Raw genomic sequence first — 7,088 nt, forward strand, 5'->3', positions numbered from 1 at the left:
GTGTGAAGGCATCAATCTTTAGGACATCAAGCTTCATTTACTTGTCCTTATTTAGAATTTATTTGTCCTTATTTAGAGGGATTTTAAGAGAGTGAGTTGGATTAAAAGAAGATTTAAAAACCTGTGTGGGTATATATCATTTAGTTGGAGGAAGGAGGCAGGTTATATGTGGTTTTTTTTTTCAATCATAGTAACACCAGTTTAATACCAGGAAAGAAAGGCTGCAGCTACATTAGTATAAAGATGCCTCATAAGAGTATTCCCCATCTGGGAGCAAACCATATTGAATGAATAGCTCTATTACTCTGCTCTGGCTGGGGAGGTTGCTCTGATGCAATTACACCGGTATAATTGGTACCACTTTGGTGCAAAGGCAAGGCTTGGTGGTGGATAATTTGTTGACAAAATGATTAATCATTTATCATTTGACTGTTAATATGGAAGTCATTTCTTCCCCACTCTCTATCTCCAGCTTTCACATATATGGACCCCACTCGCTACCAGTAATCCAGACTGGTGGACACCTTTCTGAGTCACCACAGGGACCTGAAATCACATTATAACTCACTTGCCTGTTACTGGAGAGACCAAATCTGCCTTTTTTTTTTTTTCCTTTTTTCTTTTTTTTTTTCTCTCCTGATTTTCCATTGTAAAACACAGCTTTCAAGTCTGATATATTCAGCAGAAAGAAAAAAAGCGTCCTCCTGACCTCTTCTTTCAAGCTGGTGCACGAGGCGATATCTGACCAATTATGTTTAAGATGCAAGCCATATGTAAATGCAGTTTTTCTCAGTCTGTGGATAGATGTTAGTGGCATTTCCCTTCATGTATAAATGACTCTTTAACCACTTAGAGATTAAGTGGTGAATTTAAAGGGGGAGATAGAAAAGAAAAAACTTTAAAAGGTGTTAACTTTATCATGTGTCATAAAAGGGAAGACATTTAATAGGCCACCAGTACTTCTTGGGTGGTTTTTTATTTTCATTCTATACTTTTGAGATTAAAAGATACATGCAAAAATATGTACAAAGTACCTTTTACAAACTTTGGAAGAGGTCAAGGAGAAAATAGCTGGATTTCAAAAGCTGAACTTTTCAAGGATTTTCTCTGATTTCTCTAAAACAAGATAGCCTCCTCCTCCTCTTAATAGTTCTTCAATGCCTTTTTGGTAGCCAAAATCTTTGTTCTTTTTTTTTTTTAAGCAGCTTTGTAAAAGAAGAACTAAAAATTAATTATGGCTATGGAACTTTTACACAGAAGAGTTTAAAAAGCATGGACGTAAAGAAGGGAAAAAGATGAGGGCCCATTTATCTTATATTGACAGGACTAGCTTCAAAAGATGACCTTGAATCGTAATCATCCTAATGAGCTGAAAATATTTCACTTTAACAAGTGAAACTATAATCAAATCAGTTTCTGAAAGCTCTACTAATGAGCATTTCCTTTGATGAAAACATGGTTCACTGTCTTAGTCTGCAGGAGGTGCACTACAGTAAGAGGCCAGCTCATGACAACTCATTAGCTGACCTGGGGAGAGACTAATTTGAATGCTTTTGATAAAAATTTCAAGGCTTTTTACTCAAATTACAATTTATGCACTTTTATAAATAGTCTAATTTTTATAAGTTGGAGGAAACTGGTTAGGAAGACTTCAAAGTCACGGAACAAAGTTTGTTTACAACATTTATACTGTAGGATCTACAGAACTTTCAGGGGAGAATATTTTTAGCTAGTATTTCTTTTTTTTTTACATTAAAAGAAATGTCACAAACTCAATCAATTCTCATGTTTGTTTATATAGAAGAGGAGGTCTACCTTCCCCAGCCCTTTTGTCTCCTGAATACGGAAACCAGCATATAGTATTTAGCACTGGCAATATTTAAAGTCACTCTTATTTACTATAAGCTACTATATCAATTATCCCAAGAAAAACAGGCTTATCTCATTAGGAATCTAAGTAATTCATTCAATTTCTTTAAACCAGCAGCAGGACATAAATGAGAACCGATTACACAAATCTGGTTTACTGTCATACAGTCCCCCCTCCAGGGATTATTCATTAGGATTATTCATCATTTTAACTCCTGCCCTGCTCAATACAGAGAATCAGTTTTGTGATTTTTTTCTTTCCTCTCTGCACAGCAGAGTTGCTGTCAAAGCAGCACTTTAAACTGAAATGTTCTTCCTCTGTTTTAAGTCTCAGTTCCAGTCAAATCTTGATTTTTGGAGAGTCTTCTTTCCACTTTATTGCACTGCTTTTACTCCAGGCTTCTGATGGTCTAGATTTGCATGTGTTATGTGTCACTGCATTCACCTTAGCCTATGGGTGCTGCAAAGAATGTACTGAGATGTATTACATGTGCATATGTATTATGTGCAATTTCTCACTATTTAATCTACTTTTTCTATAATTTTAGAAGAGATCATGATATTTCTAGTTTCTGTTCCATTCAGTAGCTATGTTTTGAGTATGTTTTGAGTCTAGATATCCAGCAAGAGTCATTGCTGGCCACCTGGAATACACAGTGCAGAGCACAAAGTAACTAAGATGAGATCAGCAGCAAGTATGCACTGAACTAGCCACAATGCTCAATGAAAATACTTTTTTATTTGTTTTTTAGATTCATCATAATATGCTATATATGTTATGCCAAATCTAAATAACAAAATAAAAAGTAATATGTATATTTATTATATATTATTAAATATTATATAATTATAATATATATATTTTTATTTATAAAATAAATATAGTATATTATGCTGAATCTTGGAGTAATGTGCTTGAGTCAAAGCCTGCTGAGAAGAGTTCCCAGGTGCCCATCTCATTATATGTCTATTGAGATAGTCCTTTCAGTGGTGGATGACCACTTTTTGATGAACAAGTTAAAAAAAAAAAGGGCCAAAAGTGAGAAAGTCACCAAGGCTTATAATTTTGGCCTCTGAAAATACTGACAGCGAAGTCAATCTTAAAAACCTATGAGAATACGTTACAGAAATGGCAATATAAAACAATATAGAAGGAAAATGTAGTCAATGATTAAGTTTAATTCTTATTTTTATTTGCAATACCATTGTGCATTCAGAACACTAACTGGTCTGCATTTGAAGGTCATTGAAATTAATGGTATTAAGGTCCAGAGGAACAACTCATTAAACCAACCAAACAAATAAAACAATCAATAAAGAAAAGTCTCAGCTTGTGAGTGTTCAGATGGACACAGAGTGAGCATTTTTAGAATCATTCATGAATCCTGTTGTTCTCACAAATAGAATATTCTTCCAAACATTTGTAAGAGACATCATTATTCACTGACTTCTTTTAAAAAAATAATCTCCCAAAGAAGAATCAGAAAGAATTATGCATGACTTGCACAGCTAATCATACAACTTGAATAACAAACATCAAATGACTGTGGCAACAACCAAATGTCTAAAAACTATTCATCAAATTAATTTCACTAACACGTAATAATCACACGGAAATTAAAAAAAAAGTCCATGAAGACCTCAGCAAATAAAACTAAAGTGAATCTCTAGCCTGCATAAATTAATATTTTTAAACTACTGAAATATTCTGGCTTTAGAAAAACTCTATATTACATTTTTTGTTTTTGTTCTCCATATTTCTGTTATTTAATTGTCAATATAGGGCTATATTTGGATGTTGTTATTGCATAATGATAATTGTAAGAACAGAAAAAACCTGAGTACTGAATGCCCATTTGTAAAACAGAGACAGGAATTTTTATTTCCTTTGAAAGAACACGGTGAGGATCACACCTATCAATCTCTCTCTGTGGCCAGAGATAACCCGGCATGGGAACTAAAGTTTGATTGCCTATGCTATTAATTCATTAGTATGAGTCCAGATAGTGTGTCTCCAAGATGGCATATAGATGCAGTCTGGAAATTAGCGTGTATCAAATTGTCTTCAAATTAGACAGTTTGAATATGACTGGTTGTTTGGGGGGTTAAGAGATCTTACCAGCATGAACATAGCTATTTGACCTCCTGTAGCCAAAGAAGACTTTATTTATGCAGTTGAGGAGACTTAGCTCTGCATTAGATCCTGCTGAAGTCAAGGGATTATCTGAGAATAAAATCCAGTCCAAGACTTTGGTCTGATGCTTCTCTGATGAGCACTGGTTCACTGGTTCACTGTTTTTCAAAGACCCATCAAGCTGGGAAGTTGCTCCTACCCTCTGTTTGCTGCTTTTTCACATGGACAGTTAAACAAAAAAGCCACACTGACATAAAACCTTCCTGCTTTCAGGCAAAGATGGTCTCAGTCCTACCATTTCTTCTCCTGGCTTCATGCTTCCATATATCCTCTCCCTTCCGCCAGTCTCACCCCACACTGAAAGGATTTTGTTCTTTAAGTCAGAAGAAAAATAGACCAAGAAACATAGATAGCTCTTATTTTTTAAAGTCCAGTATAAATGATGGGGGAAGAAAGGCGATGGTATAGAGATGGAAATGCATGATCATTAGGAGGGGGAAATGAACCACATCATAGATTCAGCTTCACGCCAGCGAATTCTTATCATGAAGTTACAGTATAATATGGATATAGATGGATCTAGGTAATGGCAATTCTTTCTTGCTTAGTAGGATAGTAAAAACAAGTGTGTCACAAATAAAAAAAATGTGTGAATTCATTCCATCTTAATTACTGGTCCTCAATTTCTAGGAATTTGTTGCTATGACATGCTGAAAAAAATCACATAAAACGTGTAAGATGGGAATCATATTGGAGAAAATGTTCTGAGTCATTGTAATGTTCCACTTGATAATATCGGTATTAAAATAAAATGTGCACACATATGCATGTTAACCCAACATTAAAATGGAAACATCAAAACGTATCTGGTTTTAGTTGCAAAAGGAAATATTAGAAAGTACTTACATGTACTAAAATTCAGAATGAACTTACCTTAAGTGACAACTTTGCTTTATTGAAATACTTCTGTGTTCCTCACAAAATGAGAAAGTAGAAATGATTTTTTAAAACTTTTTTCTGTTGAAAAATGTTGAAAAATGAATTTGGTATAGTCTAACAGTGTGACTAACTCATCTGCTCCATGACTAGTGTGTTCCTGCAGCTAATCAGCTTGAGTGGTGACCTCAAAAGCAATGACTGGCTCATAGGGTCAGGAGTTGAAGGGAAAGGCCACCACTGTGTGATGCAACCCAAGAGGAGCTGGGACATGCTGGGACCTTCTCCTTCAGGAACCTCTGTACATATACACCTCTCTGCTTGCAGCTCATCTCCGTGGCTTCTCCCTCATCAGATGATCTCCTGATTCCCTCTCCACTCTTCCTGATTCAGGTGCCTCAAACACTGGGAGGGAAGAAATTTCAGAGGTTTGCCTGAGGGTGGAACAGAGGGAGCCACGTCACATGGAGAATGCAGTCTGACCCAGCTCTAATGTTATGGATGGCTGCCCGCAGGATGCCTGTAGCATGTCTACAGGTGTCCACACTGTTTGGATAGCTATCTAAGCTTGAAATACAGTTTAGACCTAGTTAGTGGGAGCAGCCAAAGAAGAAGACTCTGATTCAGAGGACCACTCTAGGGAGAGAAGTTGCTGTTTTGAACCTTTCTCTGAAGAAGCTTTGTCTGGCTCCCTACTTGTTCCCCTGTCCCCATGACATAGATAGCTAACAGGAAAACCGAAAAAAACATTTCAGAGTTAAAAAAAAGAAGAAGAAAGAAACATTTTATTTATTTAAAAGGTCTGGATTAGTTTATCCTTCATTCTAACTATGCAATTTTTCCCTGACAAAAGCATTCTGTTCTCTGTGAAGAAATAACTTGCTTACTAAGCCACCTCAACTTATTCTAGCAAACAGTCTGTGGTGTTTTTTTCCAGCAGCTTTAGATGGCTGGTCCTTGAGAAGGACTATATATGGTTAAATGGCAAGGTGACTTGATTCAGCCTAAGAGTTGTTGCTACACCACAGGTTCCTACCAAATATCTCCTAGAAGCTAGAAGAACCAAGAAAATAGATAGTTCAACATGCTTATATGAGCGCTTAAAATCCATTTTAGTTTCTGTACTTTATAATACTAAATGATTTCTCAACGTTTCAGAGTCCATCAGTGGTAAAACTGATGGAGGTGGCTTGAATTCGGATTAATAAAACAAGACCTCAAGAGCTTGCTAATAGTTCTGCTAGGAAAATGGTACAAAGGGTAACGTGCTGTTTTTCTGCCCATGAAGTCACAGATCACTTTCGTGAGTCCTGTCTTATTCTTGTGGATATAAACTAGTCCCTGACAATTAGATATACCATCTTCCATGTAGATGAATAATGGCTTGTTGCTGAAAGAAAATTTCAGTCTTTTCTTCATCACATATGCTAAAAGCATTCCAACTACTTGATGGCAGGAAAACAGGATGTTCCCAAGGATCTTTCTTTTTATTGCAACACCTGATATGTCATTTTGCTTTTCTTTTAAATTTTATTCTGTTGATTTCTGTATTATATTGTGAATCACCCCCTGAAGTGCAAATTTGGCAAGAATAAGGTGAAAAGATCTGTGATTATTTTTCTGTTAAAGGGGTGATGAAATATCAATACACTCTGTGATATATTTCTATATGGTTAAATCTTTTTTGACACTTATTTGTTCAGATTTTCGAATCTTCATACTTACACATAGAAATCAGTGTAACCATTGAAAACTCAAACCATAGTAATCCATGTAAGACCTCAAACTCAGTCCCTTCGCTTGTGTTTGATTTGTTTTGACAAAGAACAGACTCAAGCATTATCACATATAGGCTGCTGTCTCTCACCGATCTTTTAGTGGAGTTTATTTCTTTTACCTACAACTAACAGAAAGAACTGTGTGAATGCTCCTCTGTTTCAGTTCAAGATGTCTCCATTTTAATCATGACAAATTTACTTTTTTTGCTCCTTTGACTATCTTTACAGTGTCACATATTAGGATATGTTCAGAAACAGTCTTCTGGCAGCAAGACTGTGGGGATATTAGTCTCTAGCTGATATTACCAACAACCAAAGACACTAATATCTTCAATGGATATAGATTTGGTTGCTGTACCAGCAACTATAGT

The sequence above is a fragment of the Tinamus guttatus genome, unplaced genomic scaffold (genome assembly GCF_059628265.1).
Source record: "Tinamus guttatus ecotype Peru unplaced genomic scaffold, ASM5962826v1 Tinamus_guttatus_pri_ptg000055l, whole genome shotgun sequence".
NCBI lineage: Eukaryota > Metazoa > Chordata > Aves > Tinamiformes > Tinamidae > Tinamus > Tinamus guttatus.